At 36.1% G+C, this 24,245-nt stretch overlaps 1 long non-coding RNA gene across 1 annotated transcript in view; it reads left to right on the top strand.

Annotated features, from left to right (window-relative positions):
- Nucleotides 1–13,639, top strand: part of LOC139356851 (uncharacterized) — a 30,811-nt gene extending 17,172 nt beyond the window's left edge. The window contains exons 2-6 of the long non-coding RNA XR_011609318.1: nucleotides 4,627–4,725; nucleotides 9,588–9,678; nucleotides 11,139–11,232; nucleotides 11,439–11,498; nucleotides 13,323–13,639. This is a non-coding gene — a long non-coding RNA (uncharacterized lncRNA). The remainder of the gene's footprint in view (nucleotides 1–4,626; nucleotides 4,726–9,587; nucleotides 9,679–11,138; nucleotides 11,233–11,438; nucleotides 11,499–13,322) is intronic.
- The last annotated feature ends 10,606 nt before the right edge of the window (nucleotides 13,640–24,245 follow it).

The raw sequence follows: 24,245 nt of genomic DNA, 5'->3' as shown, positions 1-24,245 counted from the left end.
CACGAACAGACACTTTTCAAAAGAAGGCACACATGGGGCCAACAAGCATATGAAGAAAAGCTCAATATCACTGATTACTAGAGAAATGCAAATCAAAACCACAATGAGATACCATCTCACACCAGTCAGGATGGCTATTAATAAAAAGCCAAAAAATAACAGATGCTAGCAAGGTTGTGGAGAAAAAGGAACACTTAATACACTGTTGGTTGGAGTGTAAATAAGTTCAACCATTGTGGAAAGCAGTGAGGCACTTCCTCAAAGAACTAAAAGCAGAACTACCATTTGACCCAGCAATTCTGTTATTGGGTATATACCCAGAAGAATATAAATTGTTGCATCATAAAGGCACTTGCGTGCATATGTTCACTGCAATGCTATTCACAATAGCAAAGACATAGAACCTACCTAAGTGCCCATCATTTGTGGACTAGATAAAAAAATGTGGTACACATACACCATGGAATACTAAGCAGCCATAAAAAATAACAAGATTAGCCGATTGCCGTGGCTCATGCCTGTAATCCCAGCACTTTGGGAGGCTGACATGGGTGGATCACGAGGTCAAGAGATCGAGACCATCCTGGCCAATGCAGTGAAACCCTGTCTCCACTGAAAATACAAAAATTAGCTGGGTGTGGTGGTGCATGCCTATAGTCTCAGCTATTTGGGAGGCTGAGACAGGAGAATTGCTTGAACCCGGGAGGTGGAGGTTGCAATGAGTCGAGATCATACCACTGCACTCCAGCCTGGCAACACAGCAAGATTCCATCTCAAAAAAAAAAAAAAAAAAAGGACAGGAACATGGATGGAGCTGGAGGCCATTATGCTTAGCAAAGTAATACAGGAACAGAAAACCAAATACATGTCCTCACTTATAGGTGGGAGCTAAATGATGAGGACACATGGACATATGGACATAAAGAAGAGAACAACAAATACTGGGGCCTACTTGAGGTTGGAGGGTGGGAGGAGGGAGAGAAGCCAAAAATATAAATGAATAAATAATAATAACTTTCGAGTATTAGACCTAGTACCTGGGTGACAAAATAATCTGCATAACAAATTCCTGTGACAGGAGTTTACTTATGTAACAAATCTGCACATGTACTCAATCCTAAAATAAATTTTTTTAAACTGTCTTTATTGCATTCTCCCTGAAAGGTATTTTAATGAATATAGGATTCATTAAATTCATTATTATAAGGATTATAATGTGATAGTGGTTTTCTCTCAGCACATTCCAACTAATATTCTATTATCTTCTCACTTCCATTAATGCCGTTGGGATGAAAGCTATCAGACCAACTATACCTCCTTTAAAATTAATCTTTGCTTCTGGCTGTTATTTTTACCAACTTCTCTTTTAATTTTATATTTTGCAGTTTCACTGGAAATTTTTATCCTATTTTACATTTGTTGAGATTTTCGTATTTGTGTTTTCATCACTTCTGGAAAACTTTTAGCTAGTATCAAATATTGGGAAAACTTTTAGCTAGTATCAGATATTGGGATTTAAAAATTCTCTGTTTTTACTACTTCTAGATCTCTGATTTAATATTTGTTAAATCACCTCCTTCTCTTTTCTATATTTCCTCATCTCTATTCCAAATTTTCTAACTTTTCAAAAATCTGTGCTACATTCTGGACTATTTCTTTTCAACTATCTCCAATTCACAAATTCTCTTTTCAGTTGAGTCTAACCTACTGTACAATCCATGTATCTAGTTTTCAATTTTGCTTGTTGTGCTTCTCATTTTTAGAAGTTACTTTTTCTTTCTGCAAATCTACTTTGTCATTACTCAAAGTTTCTATTTCCTGAACAAAATTTTAATTTTGTCTCTTATTTTTTAAACCATTATATGTTAAATCTGTTGGGGATCAGTATCGCATAGCCTGTGTTTGTAATTTAAACATCTGAGGTCTTTGTGGAGACAATTTTTCTTTCTGAATTTTGTTTATGATACCTAGTTTCCTTGAACAGTTCACAAATAAATATGTGAACTACTTATTTTCCTGGAAATTTATCTGTGGAAGTTATTTGAGGTCTAGAGTTAAGGTAATGTGTGACGTGTGTGTGCGTGTATGTGTGTGTGTGCGCGTGTGTATTTGTGTGTGTGTATGTATATATGTATGTATATGCATACACACACATACACACACCTATATATATTCTGAAAGGAATCTCTGGATCATAAAACAAGAGCATTTATTATCCACAAAGTATCTTTGTACCTGCAACCCAATTCTCAATAGCGTGATGTAATAAGGGCTAGACATTCACCTGTGCATGCAGTGGGATTGTACCATAGGAGAGGATTGCTGAAATTATGAGACTTGGAGCTTATATAGGGTGGGAGAGAGAAACCTTTACTCTGAAGTATAAACGAATCTTCTCTGGGGAAGAGAGGGAAGATTTTAGTTTTTACCTTCATAGAATATAGAAATGTAAGCACAGGGCTTCTAGGGAGACAAATTTCTAAGCCTTCGCAGAACAATATCGTGTTGCTTCCATGGCAGCTCTGGTGTTAAATTAGTCTTTAACTATTTTGCCAGTGCTGTTTGCCCAGAAAGCCTACACCACACAGAAATGTAAAACTATTCAAGGAAAATTGTTTTCCAACAGGTGGTCCTCCCCAGAGCTTAGCACCCTTTGCTTGCACCAAGTACCTCAGGTTATAGGCAATCTAGCACCCATTTAACCTCATCTAAATTAAATTAATAGCTTGAGGTATATTGAGCCACTCAGATAACATATAATCACACATTTGAAAGAGAAAAAATACTTATTTTATGTTATCTCAGAGATAAATGCCCCCTCCCTCGTGAGTTATCAGTGCCAAAGTAAATTTTCTTGTATCCTGGGAAGTGAGTGGGGTAGCGTAGCGCAGATTTAACTCTGAGCTTTCTCTTCCCTGTTCATAATCTGCAAGGGTGTGAGTAATGAAGTTTAAGTTTGTCAGGTTCAGCAAATGTCACCAGGGTCAAAGTGGTTATAGTGCTATGCTTACTGTCATTTCTCTTTAACTAGGAGATTAGCCTATCTTGCCTGCTCTTTGACATTTTAAGATGATTTACCATATTTAAAATCTATCATTTTAATTATTCTAATGGAAGGGTTGAACATACCGTTTTACTAGCATGTCTGCTTATACACCTCCTAAGCATTTCTGAAATACACTTAACTCTTCCTGTTTCTTCTTCCATCTCTCCAGTTCAAGTTCCCACCAGTTCTTACCTGAAGTGCTGCAATAGTCCCTCTCTGTGTTTTCTAAATCTGCAAATATGATACACTTAGTTCTACAGACTCTAGTCAGATTTATAAAAGCATATATGTTTATGTATATTACATATGTGTATACATTTGATTATATATTTATATATGTTTATATACATACTATACATTCATGATATATATTTTACACATACATATTAATGTTTAAATATTACATATACATATATGAATATATATAACATACATATTAATATATGTACGTATAATACATATATTACATATAATGTAATATTAATATATAATATTAATACATATAATATCCAATACATACATTACATATAAATATCAATATGCGAATATATAATATATGCTACATATAAATATTAATATATTAATATCTACTATATTACATATAAATATTAATATATGCATATGTAATACATATATTAATATACATATTATATATTTTATATTATCTATTTATATTACATTATACATTTGATTATATGTTCATATATGATATGTATTACATATACATATACATATATTAATATTTATATGATGCATTATTAATATTTATATTAATATATGTGTTACACATACATATACATATATTAATATGTATATTTTATTATATTATATATATGGCCTTGTATTTGTATTCAAACTAGAAAAATGTCAAGAAGTATGGGAAGCACAGTATAAGATATCTAATCTGACCATTATATAATTCCAGAAAATGTACATATCAAGTATGAAATGCAAATGTGGTCTTTGTAATACAATATACTATATTATATGTATATATTACATATACATGTTAATAAATGTATATGTAATACATATGTCATATATAAACATATAATCAAATATATAATGTAATATAAATATATAATATATAATATATAAATATATAATCAAATATTTGAATATACTCAAATGCATACGTTTGATTATATATATTTGATTATATCATCCCCCCCATATCCCAAACCCTTCACCAGCTTCTCGTTATTCACAAGAATAACGACTACATGTAACTATTTGGTTTGACTCCATTTTCTCCCAAGATGCTCCAGAACCACTGTTTCTTTGGCTTCTGTACCCTGCCAGGCTGACCTATGTTCAACGTCTTGTGTACCTCATATTCCATGCTTTTTTCTGATATGGAAGCTTTGAATGTGCCTTTCCCTCTGCAATGCTTTGCTTCCTGCTGCACTCCCACTTAGCTCTTCCTCTGTTCAACTGTTACTTCCTTAGGGACTTTCTCAGACCTCTTTTTCTTATCAAGTTCTTTTGTCATAGACCCTCAACGTATTACTTGCTTTCTTTTCTGGGCATTTTTCACAGCTGTAATTATGTGTCTATTTTCTTTGCCTATCTTCCCATAGGCTCTAAGCTGCATGAGGGCAGAACCACATCCGTTGGGCTCACCATTACAGCTAGTCCGTAACATCAGGGCAACTCTGGTACTTGGGTCATTGAAGGCAGTAAATATAAAAAAAAACTAAGTAAGTAAAATAATGCATTTTACATGCAATGTTGATTATATCTTGTACATTATCACGGTGAAATCCTCTATAGAGAGTTACCATATGATACACTTGTGAGACAGCCAAAGGAAGAGTAAATGGATGCAGAAAAAATTGTCTACGATATTTTTGTGTTAAATTTAACAGATTTTTGGCCTATTAGGTCAAAGATCTCACATTCTTCAAAAATGTTAGTTTTCTTTAATAACACATGATGATTTTGGATGACAGCATAGGTAATTCATTCTAAGAAGAGGTAATGTGACACGATAAAGGGCTGTACAAATGGTGGGGCTTCAGATCCTATAAATCCTGATATGAACAGTGTCATAATGAAGTTGTTTTCTAATACTCTTGACAGAGGCTAAAACTAGGAAAGAAAATGGCTTCTCTCATGATGTGTTCTCTATGATAATGTATTTTCTATGATGATGTATATTAGAATTTTCTTCTTTTTAGATGTAAAAGTAGTGTAGAATAATCACTAATAACATAGACTTGAGAATCATGTCTGCCTTCCCATTCAGGCTCAAACACTTATCAGTTCTATGGTCGTTACAGAGTTAGATAAGTTCTATACACCCGAGGTGACTTGGGTGTCAAATGAAATTAATAATAATACCAACCTCATAATGTTGTTGTAAGGATAACAAGGGTTAGCCCATGTGAAGTGTATAAACTAGTGCCTGATAAATAGTAAACTATTAAAAAATTTTAGTCATTACTGCCTGTGATAGATCTGGATTTTTAAATTAAGAAGGCTTACACTTGCAGTATGGAAATTGGGGCTATATTATTTCTGGCTAGTTTCCTTTTATAGATCAAACTTATACTCATGCTTGAAGTCAGAAGACTTGGATTTGAATCTAAACCACTAAATATGACCATGAGTACAACCTGAATCATACTTACATCTGTAATGTAGGGGATGATAATACCTACCCGAGAGGGTTGTTTTAAACTTTCCAAACATGGTAGATAGTGTAAGTGCTCCAATCAGATCTCCTAGTTTCCCTTTGTAGTGAGATATTATTTTGAAATATTAATTTTTGTCCTAATCTTTGCCCAGTTGGAAATTGGTCAGAGGCATTCATTGCTTGAGGAGAATTAGGATTGTGCATAACAAGCATTTATAGAAAGAATCAACTAATATTTCAACTATGACATCCAAAATAGGCTTTTGGAGCCTGATATGGTTTGGCCGTGTCATCCCCAAATCTCTTCTTGAACTGTAGCTCCCATAATTCCCACATGTCGTGGGAGGGACCCAGTGGGAGATAATTGAATCATGGGGAGGAGTTTTTTCCATGCTGTTCTCATGATAGTGAATAAATCTCATGAGATCCAATGATTTTATAAAGGGCAGTTCTCCTGCACATGCTCTCTTTCCTGCTGCCATGTGAGATGTGTCTTTGATCTTCCTTCACCTTCCACCATGATTGTGAGGACTCCCCAGTCATGGGGAACTGTGAGTCCATTAAATGTCTTTTTCTTTATAGATTACCCAGTCTCAAATATGTCTTTCTTAGCAGGGTGAGAACAGACTAATACAGAGCCCTCCTCAAAAACAGTAATTTTGTACATAATATTTTTATTTGGAAAAGTCATCCTTTAATGGGGAGAAGAAAAGGCTCTTGATTCAAGAAGGACTCAGAATGAAGCAGAACATAGATAATATGTCATAATAATATGCCAGAAAGAGAGTAGGGAACTCCTCAGTCCACCTGCCCTGGATGGTGATAGTGAAGGTGGTTAATTTAGGGGTGAGTTGTGTGACTACTCAATGAACATCACTTTAAAAGAAAGGAAGAAGAGAGGCCAGCAAATTAGCATCAAGAGAACCACTATCACTGGCTCTCTTGAGCCCTATTTGGCTGTGCAGGAGCTAAACTGATATCTACGGATGCCGTATTGCCATTTGGGCAACAACCACATATCACTTGTTTTGAGAAGCCGTGCTAGCTGCTGCTCAGGTAGCTGTCAAGGGAGAGTCTTGCAGCCACAGCTGTCTGCATGTCCATGAATTCTGCAGCAAAAAAGACATGCGTTCGTCACGCAAGATTTTGCTAACTCTCATTCAAGCAGTCCCATTGTGAACGAAACACTCAATTTTTAATGGTACAGGCATTTTATGACCCCTGAGAACAGCAGGTAAGTGGTGGTATGGAGTTGAAAGAGAATTCTCCCAGTATCTGTATCTGGATTGGAAAGGATGATGGTGAAATACCCATCGCACCTGATTCCCTTTTATCCCCTCCCCAGGTCCAGTGAGTAAACTCTCATTTATCCATATAGATAGATCTCAATTTTCTCATTTACCCTTATTTTTTTCCATACATTCTCAAGGAAGTGTTGGTTATCCCTTCTTTTTGGGATAAACCACTAGAGTTTGTATTCTAGCGTTTGTCATAGTATGCTGCCAGTATTTGTTTACATTTGTTTCCACTTCTAGACTATGCAATTAATAGTGTTATTTAATCTTGGCATCTCCAGCATATAATTTATGACACATTGAAGACTCTTAGCCATTGCCAAATCAATGAATGAAAGTATACATATATGAATATGAATATGTGAATGTGTATTCTTTTTTCTTCTTACAAACATAATATTAAGGCTTTCTTTCTGCAAAATTTTAAAAATTCAGAATAAATATGTTTTGTAGAAACTGTAGGATCAACAACTAAGTATTATGATATTTGCCTGCTAAGAGTTGGGACCATCTGGTTTTATACAAAAAAAATAATAATAACAAGGCATTTCCTTTGTTACCAAGAGACGTAATATTGGTGCTCAAAAAGGCACTAAAGTCCCCTAAGCTTTCATGCTCTTTTTATCCCTGTGGAATACCAATTTTTCCAGCTACTAGCTCTTTTAGTTTTATGTATACCGATTTATGATTTTCTAGCCTAAAAATGTGGACTCACAGGTTGAGGACTCACAATTAACTGGTAAACCATTTATTAAGTTCAAACTACTGACCAGACTTGAAAGATTTATGTTTTCCTCTGTATTACCTGATTTCTTTTCTTTTCTTTTCTTTTTTTTTTTAGGCCTCAAGGTGATTATTTTACAAATATTTTTAGCCAGGCACAGTGACTCATGCCAGTAATCCAAGCACTTTGGTAGGGCGAGGCAGGCAGATCACTTGAGGTCAGGAGTTTGAGACCAGTCTGGCTAACATGGTGAAACCCCGTTTTTACAAAATACAAAAAATTAGCTGGGTGTGGTGACCCGTGACTGTAACCCCATCTACTCAGATGGCTGAGGCGGGAGAATCACTTGAACCCGGGACGCGGAGGTTGCAGTGAGTCAAGATCACACCATTGCACTCCAGCTTGGCCAACAAGAGCAAAACTCTGCCTCAAAAATTTTTTTTTCTGATAATTACTGTATGTTTTAGCGTGTATGGTAGGTTAAAACACTTATGTAAGGGGCTGGAACATTAAAAGCCACATTTGCATTTCATAGTTGATATGTACATTTCCTGGAATTATATAATGGTCGGATTAGATATACTACTTTTCCCATATTTCTTGACATTTTTCTAGTTTGAATAAAATACAAGAAGTTTGCTCAGTAACATTTGCAGTTTACATTGTTTATTTCACAATGCCTTAATTTCCATAGGGAAAAGGGGTACATTGTGAATTACACAGATCTGAGAACCTCCTCTTATTTACTCATCTTATTTCCTTGGCCATTAATAAAATACAGTTGACTCTTGAACAACAGGAGTTTAAAACGTGTGGGTCCACTTATGCATGAATTTTATTTTGCCTCTGCCACCCCTGAGAGAGTCAGACCAACTCCTCTACTTCCTCCTCTTCCAGCCTACCCAACATAGAAACAACAAGGATCAAGACCTTTGCAGTGATCCACTTCCACTTAATAGATAGGAAATATATTTTCTCTTCTTTATGAATTTCTTAATAACATTTCTTTTCTGTAGCTTAATTCATTGTAAGAGTACAGTACATAATGTGTATAACACAAAAAATATGTGTTAATTGACTGTTTATGTTATTGGTAAAGATTCTGATCGACAGTAGGCTATTAGTGGTTAAGTTTTTGGGGAATCAAAAGTTATATGTCAATTTCCAACTGTGTGTATGTGGAGGGGTGCTTCCCACCGCCCATGTTGTTCAAAGATCTACTGTATAGCTAGCTACACAAACGAGGCGAAATCCTCATTCTCAATGGCAGGAATGACTTACTTATTTATCTTCAAACATCAGTAGTAGAAAAATTATAGATAAAATTCTATAAAATTTACTTTATAAATATTTGCAGCCATAATCAAGAAATAACCTTTCATTTCATTTCATATGCAGAGATTTTGCAAAAAGAATAATATACATTTAGTAGTCCTTTTCATGCGCATTTGTATATAATCAAATAGTTGCCTTTACTGGATAACATATGGTCACCTGGGCCTACCATTTTCATTTGATTCTTTAAATATTCAATGTGAGAATAAGATATAAAATGAGACCATGAGGAAAAGAAAGAACTTTGTAGATGCAGATTTAATTGGTTATAAAGTCAATTTATACCTGTACTTTAAAAACTTATATGTTTCTGCTTAAAACTATTTATAAATGTTCTGTTATCTGCTTGTTATTTTAATGATGTGAATGGAGATAGTTTGCAAAGTTGGAAATGAGTAAGGGTCAGATTCAACCTTCAAAAAATACAAAAATGTATAACTAAATATTGTAGTGCTAATGTTAAGGATTGTAGTGCAAGCCATTTTAAGCTGTTATAACTAGATATCATAACCTGGAGTGGCTTAAACAATAGAAACTTATTTCTCACAGCTCTGGAGAGGAGGACTCCAGCATGGTCATTCTGATGAGGGCTGTTTTTCTGGATTTCTCACATGGCAGGGTGAGAGGGCAGCAGGAAGAAGTAAGTTCTCTCCTCTCTCTTCTTAAAGGAGCACTAACCCCATCATGAGGGCTCCATCTTTATCTAATTACCTCCCAAAGGCCCCATCACATTGGAGATTGGGGTTTTAATACACAAATTTTGGGGAAGCACAAACATGCAATGCATAACACAGGGAAAATAAGCAAAATGGCTGAGGGTGTAGATGTAAAAAAAAGTTGCTCTAGACTGGAGAGAAGCATTGAGAAAGAATTCTCAAAGATTGGAGCAATTTGGTTTGAATTTCTTAAAAGTTCGTTGTTGAAAACTGAATTAGGAATCTGCAGAATTTGCATTCCTCACGCCACCTGCAGTATATCCAGATCAAACCTGTGGACCAAAAGCATGCATCGGAAGTATCACAAGGTAGCCAGTTAAAAATGGGCTAAGTTATTTAGCCTACAATTCCTATATCGATTAATTATCTAGTTGACGGATAAATTATTCATTCAACAAACTTTTTTGTAGTCTTTACTTTGTTCTAGGTACTCTACTGTTGTGTTAGTTCGTTCTCATGCTGCTATGAAAAAAAAAATACCTGTAACTCATAAAGGAAAGGGATTTAATTGACTCACAGTTCCACATGGCTGGGAAGGCCTCAGGAAACTTACGATCATAGCAGAAGGGGAAGCAAACACATCCTTCTTCACATGGTGGCAGGAGAGAGAAGTGCAAGTGGGGAAAATGCCAGGTATAAAACCTTCAGATTTTGTGAGAACCCACTCACTATAATGAGAGCAGCATGGGGGAACTGTCTCCATGATCTAATCACCTCCCATGAAGTCCCTCCCCCAACACATGGAATACAATTTGGATTTGGATTGTAATTTGGATTACAATTCAAAATGAGATTTGGGTGGGGACAGAGAGCCAGACCATATCAAATTCTTAACTGTATAGTATAGAAATCAATGAAAACTTGTCCCCTCCTCCAGGAGCTGAGAGAGCTATTTGACCAATGCCCTGCCAATGGAGAATAGCAGATCAATGAAAGAATCCAAGTGTTATGACTCCTGATTTATTACTCTTTCTAGAAGCAATATTGCTTCTGAAGTTTGACAGTCTAACCAATAAGAAGGGAGAATGCTCAACAGTAAAGTAAGCAAATCAATGCCTCTAACTTATGGTAGGTTAATAAAGGGCCTAGATATTTGGAGCTGTGAAAAACAAACTTGCAGAATCTGAGGTAATGGGCCCTAAAGTTTCTACAATATGGGTGAAATTCTAAACCCAAGAAACATCCCCAAACACAACTACTAAAACATCAAAGGTATCGGCTTTAAAATACAAAAGCAGTAAAGCAAGTATTTAAAGTATCAAGGCAAGTATTTAAGTGTAATTGAGGTCCATTCTTAATTACTTAATTAAATTACTTCTGCATATTGGGACTAGGAAATCTTCAATTTCCAGCTTGAACAGCTCTTCCATGCTCCTTGCTGTAGGGAAGGACTTTTGAGACTTGGTGGCTGACTGCACATACATCTCTTCATCAGGAAAATAAAGGAGTCAAAGCAGGGCAAAGGGAACTCACAATTAGTGAGTATCATCCATGGGCCCCGAGTTTTATGTGTGTCATGTCATTTAATCATCAGAACAACCTTATAGAGTGGCAATTATTGTCTGCATTTTACTGAAAACTAAATTCAAATGGTAAAATACTATGCCCAAGGACAGACATTGTAAATGACAGAGCCAGAAATGGAGACAGGCTGATCTAATTCCAAGGTTCATGTTCTTTGCAGCATATCCTGCCACCTCCTGGGATTAGAGAAAAATTTGAATGAGCGAAAAAACATCTGAAGGTAAAGCAGGAAAGATGGAAGTCGGGAATGGCGAACATTTTGATTTTTGTTTAATTATCACATATATCAGCAGAAGATTTGGGTTTATAATGCTCATTCTTCTCTGATAAAAAAATCACTTTTTAACAAGCAGTGTCAGGAATCAAACTCAGTTCCCTCACTCACTTGTGTTGTACCCAGAAGCAAACTCTAATACTCTTAGTTTTCTGAGAGATTCTACATTCATTGAGAAATAAGAAGATAAAATCCTGTGCTCTGGAAGCAGATAGCCTGTGTTTAAATCCCACCTTTGCCACCAACTAGATATATGTAGACAAATTATTTAATCTTTGTGTGCCTTGGTGGTCTCAAGAGGGATACTAATAATAATGCCTAACTCTTACACTTGGGAATACATAAAATAATACATATAAAGAACTTAACACTGTCCAGTCCATAGTGAGTGCTCAAGAAACACTAGTAACATCTTTATGTTGTTAAACTGAATTTGATCCATTTCAAGGATTAGTATAAACATTCACTGATAAATTTGAAGAACTCATACCCACCCCTCAGAGCTTACATATTTAGTGTTTGTGAGTCCTAAATTGGAAGAAGATCATTATTGATGGCCAGGCTCATGTGGCCCAGTCAGAGATGGTGACTGTACTCCAGAAATTAGGCTTCACCATGGCTTTTCAGCACTACCTAAATTGGAGCCATTTCTATTCAAGATTCTACCACTCATTTGATCGGGGTCAGGTCATCACCAGTCTTAGAAACCCAAATCTGACAATCTTCTTTCCCAGTGTTAGGGATCTAACCATGCATTTTAAGTTTGAGCTGTTCCTTCTTCCAAATGCTCTGTTCTTGCCTTTTCTCAGATACCTCAGCCTACATCTTCTTAAAATACAAGCTCCTGTAGGCATTATCTTCAAGATTCACACTTTGTCTGGCATATTCTCTTGTCTGGCTCTAAGGAAAGTGTAGTTTCTTCACCAGGGGTGGGAGTGGTGAAAAGGCAGATACTGGAACTTAAGAAACCCTGGTCTGTCCTTCCTGGGGGAAGAGAGATAGGTGCCTTTATAATTTCCTACAGAGATTGCTTCAGAAGAAAGGAAAAAACCTCAACAATGAACATTCTCAATAAATTGCCTCGTAGGTACGAATAAAACCATGCTATCTGTAAGATACCATAGGAAATATGGAGAGTAATATGATATAGTTCTTCAAAGAGCTTATTCTCTAGTTAGTCAAAGGAGACCAAGTCAAGGCAAAACAATTGAGATACTTGGGATTCCTGGAATTTCTATCAAACATCTGAATATCTTTCCAGTGATTTTAAAACATGACAATTTTAACTAAGAATAGCTTGGAGGGTTATGTGTCTCAGCCTGAAGATATACTTTGATGGCCATAATCTTTGCCTTTCTGCTTCAGTGATATGGAGATGGCTTGGATGCCAGGGTGTCAGAGAATCCGCCTAGCTGATTAGGCTGCCATAGGCATAACAAAGGCCATACTTTAGCTCCAACAGTCTAATCAGAGTGAACAGATTACTTGAATCTGTGATGGAGACATATTGGCAGCCCATGAAGCCTGTCTAGAGGGATTTTGGTGAAAAACCAAAGTATATAAATGCTAAAAGCAGTTTGATTCCAGTGTGAAAATTGAGGGTGACTTAGAAGAAAACGTTTATGTTAACAATTCATTTGTATCTTAATTTCATTTTCTTTAAAGTTTAGCTTTACATAGATGAATTTTAAGAATCATACAGAATATTTTTTTCTCATCTGTTTAATGAGTGCCTTAAAAATATATATATTTCAAAATAATTACACTCAGGAGCATTTTGATAGCATAGATCACATCATCAAGATGTCCACTTCCATCTGAAGCAAAATGCACTAATTGAAGATTCAGATCTTTTGATTGAAGAAGCCAATTGCATATTGATTCTGCAACCTGGAACACGTTCATCATCTAAGAAAAATGTACGTTACTTGTCATGAAAGCCATTAAACTTATTCTTATAATGAACTTTTCTAGATATGTCTATTTTTTTTTACGTGTTTTCTGACATAGGTTAAAAATACTATCCTAAGTTGGGTTTCCTGGGAAACAAAATCTGAGTGAGGTTTCCATGCAGGAGGTTTATTGGCAAGTGCTCTCAGGATCAACACCTGTGATGGAGTGAAGGGAGGAGAAAGGGCAGAAGGCAGAGCTGAGTTGTGATGCAATCACGACAAAGGCTCATCGGATTCTAAGGAGAGCTCTGGAACTGGGATGATCCTTCAGAACTGGACCTTTCTTCCTATTCATCAAACAGTGATTGGGTATGGGGAGCTGTCTTTAGGAAGTGGGGGTGATCTTGGGTGAGAATGCTCTCTTCTACTGAGAACAACTGCCAGAGGACTTAACTGAGCACCTTTAACCATTAGCTGAGGCTTCTTAGCAGGCAAGGGAATGAGTGCCTCAGCATGCATTATAGTCCACCCATTGAGTTTCTTAAGTTCATTTATTTTCATGAAAAATTCTGGGAACAGCTCCTCCAGCATTCAGATTCATCTCTTTTACTGAGGGAGAGTTGCCTAAGAATGGTTAGTGGGATACAACACAGCACTGTCTCTGCAATTGGTCTCAAGACTGGAACTGGTACTCACTGTCTCTCTTCTCTCCTATCCTCTGCTACACATTTTCCCCATCTTTGGCTGCCATCTCTTTTGATCTAGATTATTTAACCAGATGAAATGATCCAGACTGAAGCCCTGAGGAATCTGAATCCTTGATTACTATACCCATGGCTGCTGCACATATCCATTTATCAATAAATTTGGGGAAGGGAGGTACCAAACATACTCCCTCATCGTTTAAGAGTAGCCGTATATCCCCCTATTGATCAGAGTCCATTACCTCTAAAAATATGGTGACTCCTTTCCTTCCCTGATCGTCTCTTGGCATGAGGAGCCTGATGTGACACAGTAACAACCTTAGCTTAAAGTTTAATAAAATTATTGTTTTGTTCGCCGGTTAAAACGTTTCCCTTTTGAAACTAGACCACTAAACCAATAGAGCCCAGAGTGCTAATAATGGAAATCACTAATTCCCCAAATGGGATCACTTCTATTTCTAGTTTACTTACTGAGGACATAATAAAATATGACTGTAGATTTAGGATATACAGTGCATTTTGAAGGATATTACTCTATTCATGTGTAGAATAATCTCCTAATTCTTACCTCACTTGTGCCTTTACAAGGCTGTTCCATCACTCTAGTAGTATGGGATATGTAGTATGGTGTAGTATGGGATAGGTCCATGGACATATACTCACTTTTATGTTTCCCTTTCAGTAAAGTGGGTCTCTCGATCTGGAACAATTTTAGATAAAATGTCATGATGGTGGGTCAAAGACTGTAATCCCTGGCAATAGTAAGACAAATCCATACTTGGAATATATGTCCATTTGGTCAAGATGAATAACTGCCCCTTCCAGAGTGCAAGGGTCCAGTGTAATTAGCATGACACAAAGTGAATGTTCTGGTCTCACTGAGGGATGTTTCCATATCTGGATTCCACATTAATCTCTTACCATTACTCTAGATCTTTGTGGCTGGCTGGTTGGACATTTTTGGCAGCAGCGTCACTGGTTAGATCAGCCTCAGGCAGTGAGCATTCATGCTGGGCCTATGCAAAGTCTTCATTCCACCATCGCAGATACTCCATTCTTGCACCCATTTGTTAGAACTGGGGTGGTCTTGGATAAGACTGGCTGATATCAACTGACTGGGTAACTATCTATCAGTGTTGATTAATTTCTTCTTCTGTGGGACATGTGCTCTCTTTCAGCCCTCTGATCAACCAGCCCATCTATTCTCTATTGTGTGTATATGAATCTATCTGTCTCTCTCTCTATGTATATATTTATCTTGGACCAACTATCTTTTTATACAGTGTGGATGATCAGATATACCACATAAATCTCTGGCCAGTGGGAGAAGTTCCCCTTACTACTTTCAGGGCCACTTCTCAGTGGAAATCCATTTTCAGCTGGTATCACACATAACAAAATGGCTTATTTTCAGCATGGACCATACAGACCAAGACTCTCCTTTTCTGTCTCCATTATCAGGTTAAAAGGAAACACACATGATGCCATAGGAGTGAGTTGAGGTGCAATTTTGGTAGCTGACAATGGGGCATGGGTCACGTGCTGGCAATGTACTTGTGCTTCTGCCTCTGGATTGCTTGTGTCTGATCCCAATGTACCATATCCTTTAGATTTATGCACTCATAGTCAATTGATATTCTAATTAAGTTACTTAGAAACAGCTTTAATCTCTTAGGTGTCACTTATAAGATTTCCTAGTGGATACAAAATCAGAGTTTATTCTCAGGGCAATTACTTAGACAATACTTTTCTTGGTACGCTATCTAATGCCTCACGAATTATGAGAAGGCCCCTTTCCTGTATATGAGCTCCAGGTACTGCTTCCTCTAATTATTTTGAGTGGTTCTCCCTTGATACTCAGGTTGTCTTGTCACATGGACATGCTGATTGGTACTCAGCTCAATATTCCAGGGAAGATTCTGCAGGTCTCTGGAGCTTCCTCTCTGTGTCACTCTCTGATCTCCAGTACTCTACCCTGTGAACTCTAGCTGCCTTCTTTTCCCCTGACTCTGTTTGTCTCCTCCACTAAGGAAGACTGCTGAGCTCTTTAAGCCACAGCCTGAAAACTCTCTAAACAGTAACCTGGATCAATCAGAGGGCTCATCTTACTTTTTTCATTATCTTAGAGATCACTGTCTTTAATTACCTAACGTCAAATACATTGAAAACCACTGTTTCATCTATTTAGTTGTTTCATGTGGGAGAATAAATCTGATCCTTATGTTGGCCCATGTCCTCAACTACTAATGTCAACTCAGACCTGGCATGCAACAATCCTGTAATTATCTAGGTGTTTCTATTTTCTCAGTGTATAAGATTCGGCATGAAGATAGGTCACAGCAAATATTTGATTTTAAAGTGAAACAAAAAACAATTCTCTGATATTTTGTTGTCCCTAAACTGTGTACAAAAAAACCCTTGTTGTACATGCTTATTGTTTATCCTTTAGAATTATTTTACCCATCATCTGCTTTTTTATAGCACTTTGTTTGTGTACTCATTGTGATGCTAATTACCTGTGGATTTGTTATTTTGTTACTCAACATACATACTTCTTCCTCATGCTTCCTTGAATTCTGTTATTGGTATTACAGCTTGTCCATTTTGCTCCTCTAACCAAGAGCACCAGATCTGAGGTAAGACAATCCTATGCTCCCTCAATTCACAGAAAATGGTCATTCCCCACTTGGCAGGTACATTCTCACCAGGCCCTTTCTGCTATGATTCCCACGTGATAGTCTCCTGTCTTGCCTTGGTGAGTGTCAGTGCTCCAGCCTGCTTCTCCAGCCTCCCATTAGTTCTGAGAGTCTCCAAATATATCTAACATATTTCCTTTATTTATAGCACATTCAGAGTACATTTATAGTCAATAAAACAACCTATCTAGCTTTGTTTTATGTTCATGTGTCTTTCTCTCTGCAACCAGACTGTGAGCCAGTGGAGAGCTAGAATCATGGTTTATTCACCCTTGTATCTTCTGCAGGATCAAGAACAATCATAGATGTTAAATAAATGCTGCATTAAATTTAATCGATCATCAAGTGTTTTTAGCACCTTCTTCGTGAAGGATGTAGTGTGTGTTTGCACAAACACATCACAGCCTTTAAGTTCAACAGAGATGTCATAGAATCAACTTCACCTTGACCAAAGCCTTCCTGAAAGAACTTTGGAAGAAACAGACAATATTTTCAATTCAAAAATATATTGGAATAAAGTCTCTCATGCACCACTTTACAAAAAATTCAACTTTCTCTGCAAAATCGAGTGGTCTAAAATCTCCTAAATCTGTAAGTTGCTGACTAAGTCTCCTCTCTCCTGGATACTTTTTCATGCTTGAACATTTGAGTTGAAATTTTTCTTTTCCTCTAATTATTTCTTCTTCTAAGGCCCATGATTGAAATCTGTGCTGTTACTTCTCCCTACTCACTTTCTGGAAGAATAGCTCCCACTGTAAGCATGAAGATGGTTTCCAAATTTTTATTCCAAGGCCTAATTTCTCAGCGACACTCCAGTTTCACATCTGCTTCTGATTGAGTGACACGGGCCTATCCATACACTGCCACCCATGAAAGCTAAATCTGGCACAAATTGAACTCCTCACCTTTTAAACTGTCACCTTGTCATTTCCCCACCATCATTAAAATGAGAGTCATCCTTCAGACTTGGGAAATGGGATATATTTTTGTCTCTTCTATTTTATAACCCAGTTCATACAGATCAAGTCTGTATGAATGTGAGTCACATGTTTCCAAAAGTCAGGCTTTTTCTTCAGCTTCTTCACCTATGTACATGCCAAACAAAGAAACAGAACAGACATGTTTGGAGCTATATAATAGAATCAATCTATCGGAAGGAAAAAAAAAAATGTATTTTACACAACCATCTTTCAGTGGTATTTCAGGGAACATAACACCTCTTGCCCTAATTCTGAATCAATTTGATTCAGGTAGATGTAACGCAGGGTTAGAATGCATAATCATCTACTTACAGCAATTATGGTCTTTGAGTTGAGTTTAGTTTTGATATATTTTGTACTTTATCTACTTAAGGACAGTAAGGTAGATAGATCCAGCCAAAAGTAATAAAATAGCCATAATATCCTATAAAAGTATAAATATTTTTGGAAACTAGTAGGTTTTTTATTATTTAATTATTAGGAGACAGAGTCTCTGTGTTGCCCAGGATGGAGTGCAATAGCATGATCTCAGCTCACTGCAGCCTCCACCTCCTGGGCTCAAGTGATTCTCATGCCTCAGCCTCCTCAAGTAGCTGGGATTACAGATGCAAGCCACCAATGCCTGACTAATTTTTGTATTTTTAGTAGAGACAGGGTTTCTCCGTGTTGGCCAAGCAGGTCTCAAACTTCAGAACCCGAAGTGATCCGCCTTCTGGGCCTCCCAAATCGTTGGGATTACAGGCGTGAGCCACCGCACCCTGGCAGAAACTCATCATTAATTCTTAAACTGTGGGATACCACACCAATAAAGACACTTCTACCTCCATGATGACAACAACTAGATCTAAAGCACAGTCTAGAGAAAAGGCAGCTGCTCAAGAACATGCAGCAGAATCTCAGAGCTCCTCTGTTCTTCACGTCCTTATTCCTACTGCCCCCTGGACATTACCTTTTACAGAAACTCAAAGACTCAAAGTCCTTATTTCCCCCAAGCCCATTCTCAATACCCCATTTTCTATTCACACAAGTGTGAAGGTGTAAGCACATTTTCAGACCTCTTCTCTCAACCCAGGAGTTAATTCATGCTCATGTTATTATTGAAATACCACTTTCATTTGTTTTTTTCCTTTCCATGTTTACTGTCACTGATATGTTTGGTCTCGTATCTCTTGCCTTGATTATTATAATACAATAGACTCCTTGTGGACTCCTTGATTCCATTCTATTGTCTTGACCAGTAACCCTCCACACTCCTAATAGATTTAGCTTTCTAAAGGGATATCAGATCACTTAATACCCTGCTCAACAAAATACCTCATTGTCACTATAATAAATTTTGAGGCTGACACTATGTGTTTGCTTTACAATCTTCATCTCTTACTCCTCGCTATAGGGTTCCATTCATCTTACCTTGGCTATAGTAGATCTTTCCTAAGCATACACTATACTTCCCTGCATCTATGGTTTTGTAACAACTGTTCGTTTTGAATGCTCATTCACTCCACTTTTCTGAGTCAGAAATTCTATGTATTCATCCTGGCAAAACTCAAAGGACAATTTATTTTGATTCTTCCAGTTGAAATTAGACTCTTCTTCCCGCTGAGTTCTTTTTGTTCTAGTTGTTTTTCTCCTTTAAACCAAATAAGTTTGATTATTATTTAAATTTTTATTACGTTCATTCATTCACTTCCTCAATCATCCAATAAATATTTACTGAATGTTAGTTTCATGTGTGACTTCTTGACAGTATTCAATTCCATTCCATTTCACTACATGCATTTGTAGAATGCTATACCTAGCAAAAGTATTAGGGTTCATCGTGTTGTAGTTAAAAGCTGAACAAAACGGAGTTATATTCATTCATTAATTGAATAAATATTTATGAAATTCCTATTGTGTGCTAAACATTGTGCCAATTACAAGGAATGCTGAGATGAAGTAGACAATTTATAGTCTGGCAATAAAGACTTTAAACAATTGTTTACAGTATTCTATTAAGGAGAAGTTAAAGTTAGAAAAAATGTTTTTAAGAAGACTAACATATTGTGGGGGCTCAAGGAAAATGTCCAAGTGAGAAGAGGTGCTTAGACTAAGATACAGGTGATGAGTAGGAATGATCTATGTAAACGGGATGAAGGGCAGAGGGAAAGAGATGAAACAACCTGTCTCTGGTCTGACAATGTTTAAATCAATATTATAGAAAGCCATAGGCATTTAAATAATAATCAAACTTATTTTTTTTGTTTGAGACAGAGTCTGGCTTTGTCGCCCAGGCTGGAGTAAGTACAATGGCACGATCTTGGCTCACTGCAGCCTCTGTCTCCTGGGTTCAAGCGATTCACATGCCTCAGCCACCTGAGTAGCTGGGATTACAGGGTGTGCTACCATGCCCAGCTAATTTTTGTATTTTTAGTAGAGACAGGGTTTCACCATGTTGGCCAGGATGGTCTCAAACTTCTGGCTTCAAGTGATCTGCCCATCCTGGCCTCCCAAAGTGCTGGGATTACAGGCATGAGTCACCGGGTCTGGCCTACATTTTTTCTTTTCCATTAAGGGATAGTACATAAAGGAATATGACTTGATACTGGCTATTCAGCTTTAATTATTTTCATCTAAGTGTTATACTGTTTTCTTTTAATTTTACATTTTAAAAAAGTTATTCTTTTTAATGTTTTTCTTCTTCAGGGAGTCATACTTATATTGGATCCTTTAAGCTATTTTCTGTGACTCACTTGTTCTTGAATATTTTTATTTATTTCTTCTTTTTGATTTTTAAACTTTTTGATTTAATCTTATATTTCTCTTGAGGCATTATACATTGTTTTTATTCTCTTTTGTGTTCTTTCTGTTTAGTCTTTACTTCTTAAATTACTCTTGCATTGATTTCCAACTTTTCCTGGAGTAACCTTTTTTAAGAAAATGATTTTCCCCAATCTCTTCAAACCAGAGTTTTTCTGATTGTCTTTAAGATGTCTTCTAATTTTGATTTATTTTCATAAATGTCCCTTTATAGCTTTTTTCAAACATTTTTAAATACTATTTTTTAGCTGACTTTAAAATATATATATATTTTTGCCTTTTTTGAGGGATCATATATTTTGGCTTGTTTTCATTGATGTTAATCTACTTTTAATCTTTTTTCTTATAACTTTACTTGCAAAGTAATCACAATATTTTCTACTAGCTATTTTAAAGTAAAGTGAATTTTCCTAATTTTTTTCTGGAAATGAGTAGAACAGAATAACATTTCTGGATACATATTTCTAAAGCTTCCCCTTCAGTTTTATTCATGACTTCTTATCAACCTGTATTGAACATTTCTATTGTTTTTTGGGGATGTTCTCGTGAATTTTTAATTGTTATTCTAGTGTTTATGGTGGATTTTGGAAGATTTCAACAATTTCACTGATATTGCATCTGTATGAAATTCAGTTTTCCTAGAGTTTTAAATATATATTTTATTTTTTGCTAAATATATTTCAAACTTTATATGTCCCACCAAGTACATTATGTCATTTAGTATTATTGGTTTTGTTGCATAAAAGTATTTTATTTAAAATGTTTTTCAGATTTTATGTATGTCAGATGGTTAAAAAGTCATACATTTTGTTCGTTGTTTTTATGAGACTTGCTTTTACTTAAGATTTCTATTTATACTTATTTCCTCCTAATAATTTCTTAACTTTTGTTCTATAACACATATTTATTTTCTAGTGATTTCTAATCTTTTCAATTTCTATGCCATCGTTTAAAGATGATAAAAAATTTAGCCATCTTTTTTTGTACCTTTGTTTTTTGTTCCTTCTCAACTGGGCTAATATTGTCTACAATTGTAGTTCCACATCATTACGTACATTTATGTTTTTTTGAAGTCTTCCCTGCCCTTTTTTCTCTTATCTTTGCTTTTTGAGATAACAATAAACATTGTTAAATTTTTTGAACATCATTACATTCCAGCACCTTCTGAATTTATTTATCTTATTTATGTTTTTCTTCAAGGATATTTTCAAAAGGATTTTCTTTATATCTTGCCCTTCTGAATCTTTCAGTTCTATATATATCTTTATTGCACATTTACATAAATCATAATTCGGTTGCTTCAAAGCAGTTTTCCTTCAATATTTCAAAACAGTCACTCATGTTGAGCAGTTTGAACCACTTATTACTTGTTGGTGATTCTTCCTTGTGGTTATACTTTTCTTACTCTTTTGATGGTCTTAACTGGCATTCTCCTTTCCTTTTTCATTTATTTTCAGTTATGTTTTATATTTTCTCTCCCTTCATCCTTTTCTGTTGACTTCTGAGCTATTTCTTCAATCATATCTTTCGATTCCTTCTAGTCATCCTTTTTTTTTTTTAAATTACAAGCATACCTCAAAGACAGGTCTGCTAATTAAAGAAAGGTTTAGTTCCTGACCAATAAGATGGAGCAAATATCTCAATTAAGTGAATCAGCCAACCTTTTGGTTTCCTGTTGCATATAAAAATTATGTTTATACTATACTGCAGTCCATTAAGTATGCAATATTCTTAGGTCTAAAAACTGTACATATCTTAATTTAAAAACGTTTCTTGCTGAAAAATGCTAGTGATTATTTGCAACTTTAGCAAGTCATAATCATTTTGCTGGTGGATGGTTTTACTTCAATGTTGATGGCTGCTGACTTATCAGGGTGGTGGTTGTTGAAAGTTGGAGTGGCTGTGGCAGTTTTAAAAATAAGGTAGCAATGATGTTTGCTGCATCAATGGATTATTCCTTTTATGAAAGATTTATCTGTGGCATGTGAGGTTATTCAATAGCATTTCACCCACAGTAGAACTTTAAAATTGGAGTCGATTCTTTCAAATCCTTTTGCTGCTTTATCAACAAAGTTCATGTAATATTCTAAATCCCTTGTTGTCATTTCAACAATATTCACAACATCTTCACCAGGAGTAGATTCCATCTCAAGAAACCACTTTCTTTGCTCATCTATAAGAAGCAACTTCTCACCTATTAAAGTGTTATTATGAGGTTATAGCAATTTAGTCACATCTTCAGGTTCTACTGCTAATTCTAATTCCATCAAATCTGTAGTTGCCTCCTCTACTGAGGTTTTGAATTCCTTAAAGTCATCCATGAGGTTTGGAAGCAACTTATTCCAAATTTTTGTTAATGTTGATATTTTGACCCCCTCCTATGAATCACTAATGTTCTTGCAGGCATTTAGAATGGTGAATCCTTTCTAGAAGGTTTTCAATTTATTTTTGCTAGATCCATCAGAGAAATCGCTAATTATTGCAGCCATAGCCTCACAAAATGTACTACTTTAATAATAAGACCGAAAATCAGAATTAATCTTTGATCCATGGGCTACAGAATGGATATTGTGTTAGCAGGCATGGAAATACGAATCTACTTATACATCTCCATGAGCACTCTTGGGTGATCAGGTGCATTGTCAACGAGTGGTAATATTTTTGAAAGAAATGTTTTTTTCTGAGCAGTAGGTCTTAACAGTGGACTTAAAATATTCAGTAAATAGTGCTATAAAAAGATGTGCTAGCATTCAGTCTTTGTTTCGTTTATAGAGCATAGACAGAGTATATTTAGCATAATTCTTAAGGCCCCTGGGATTTTCAGAATAGTAAATGAGCATTAGCTTCAACTGAGTTACCATCTGCATTAGCCTCTAACAAGACAGTGAGCCCGTCCTTTGAAGCTTTGAATTCAGGCATTGGCTTCTGCTCTCTAGCTGTGAAAGTCCTAGATGGCATCATCTTCCAATAGAAGGCTGTTTGAGCTACATTGTAAATGTTATCTAGTGTAGCCAACTTTATTAATGATCTTAGCCAGATCTTCTACATAACTTGCTGCAGCTTCTACATCAGCACTGGCTGCCTCACCTTTCACTTTTATGTTATTAACATGGCCTCTCTCCTTAAACCTCATGAACTAACTTCTGCTAGCTTCCAACTTTTCTTCTGCAGCTTTTTAAAATAAAATTTCACTCAGCCATCATAAAATTGAAGAGAGTTAGGGCCTTGCCCTGGATTAAGCTTTGGCTTCAGGGGACACTGTAGCTGGTTTGATCTTCTGTTCAGACCACTAAAACTTTCTCCATATCAGCAATTAGGCTGTTTGGCTTTCTTATAATTCATGTGTTGGCTGGAGTAGCACTTTTAATTTCCTTCAAGAACTTTTCCTTTGCATTCACAACTGTTTGGCATAAGAGGCCTAGGTTTGGTCTAGCTTGGCTTTCCATATGCCCTCTTCACTGAACTTAATCATTTCTAACTTTTGATTTAAAGTGCAAGTTATGCAACTCCTTTTTTTTACTTGAACTCTCAGAGGCCATTGTAAGTTCATTAATTCAATATTTCAATATTGTGTTTCATGGCCTAAGAAGAGGGAGGGATATGGGGAAACGGCTCGCAGGTG

The sequence above is a fragment of the Macaca nemestrina genome, chromosome 10, assembly GCF_043159975.1.
Source record: "Macaca nemestrina isolate mMacNem1 chromosome 10, mMacNem.hap1, whole genome shotgun sequence".
NCBI classification, from domain to species: Eukaryota; Metazoa; Chordata; class Mammalia; order Primates; family Cercopithecidae; genus Macaca; species Macaca nemestrina.
The sequence above is the reverse complement of the archived record's forward strand: the minus strand, read 5'-3'. Positions and strand labels throughout refer to the sequence as shown.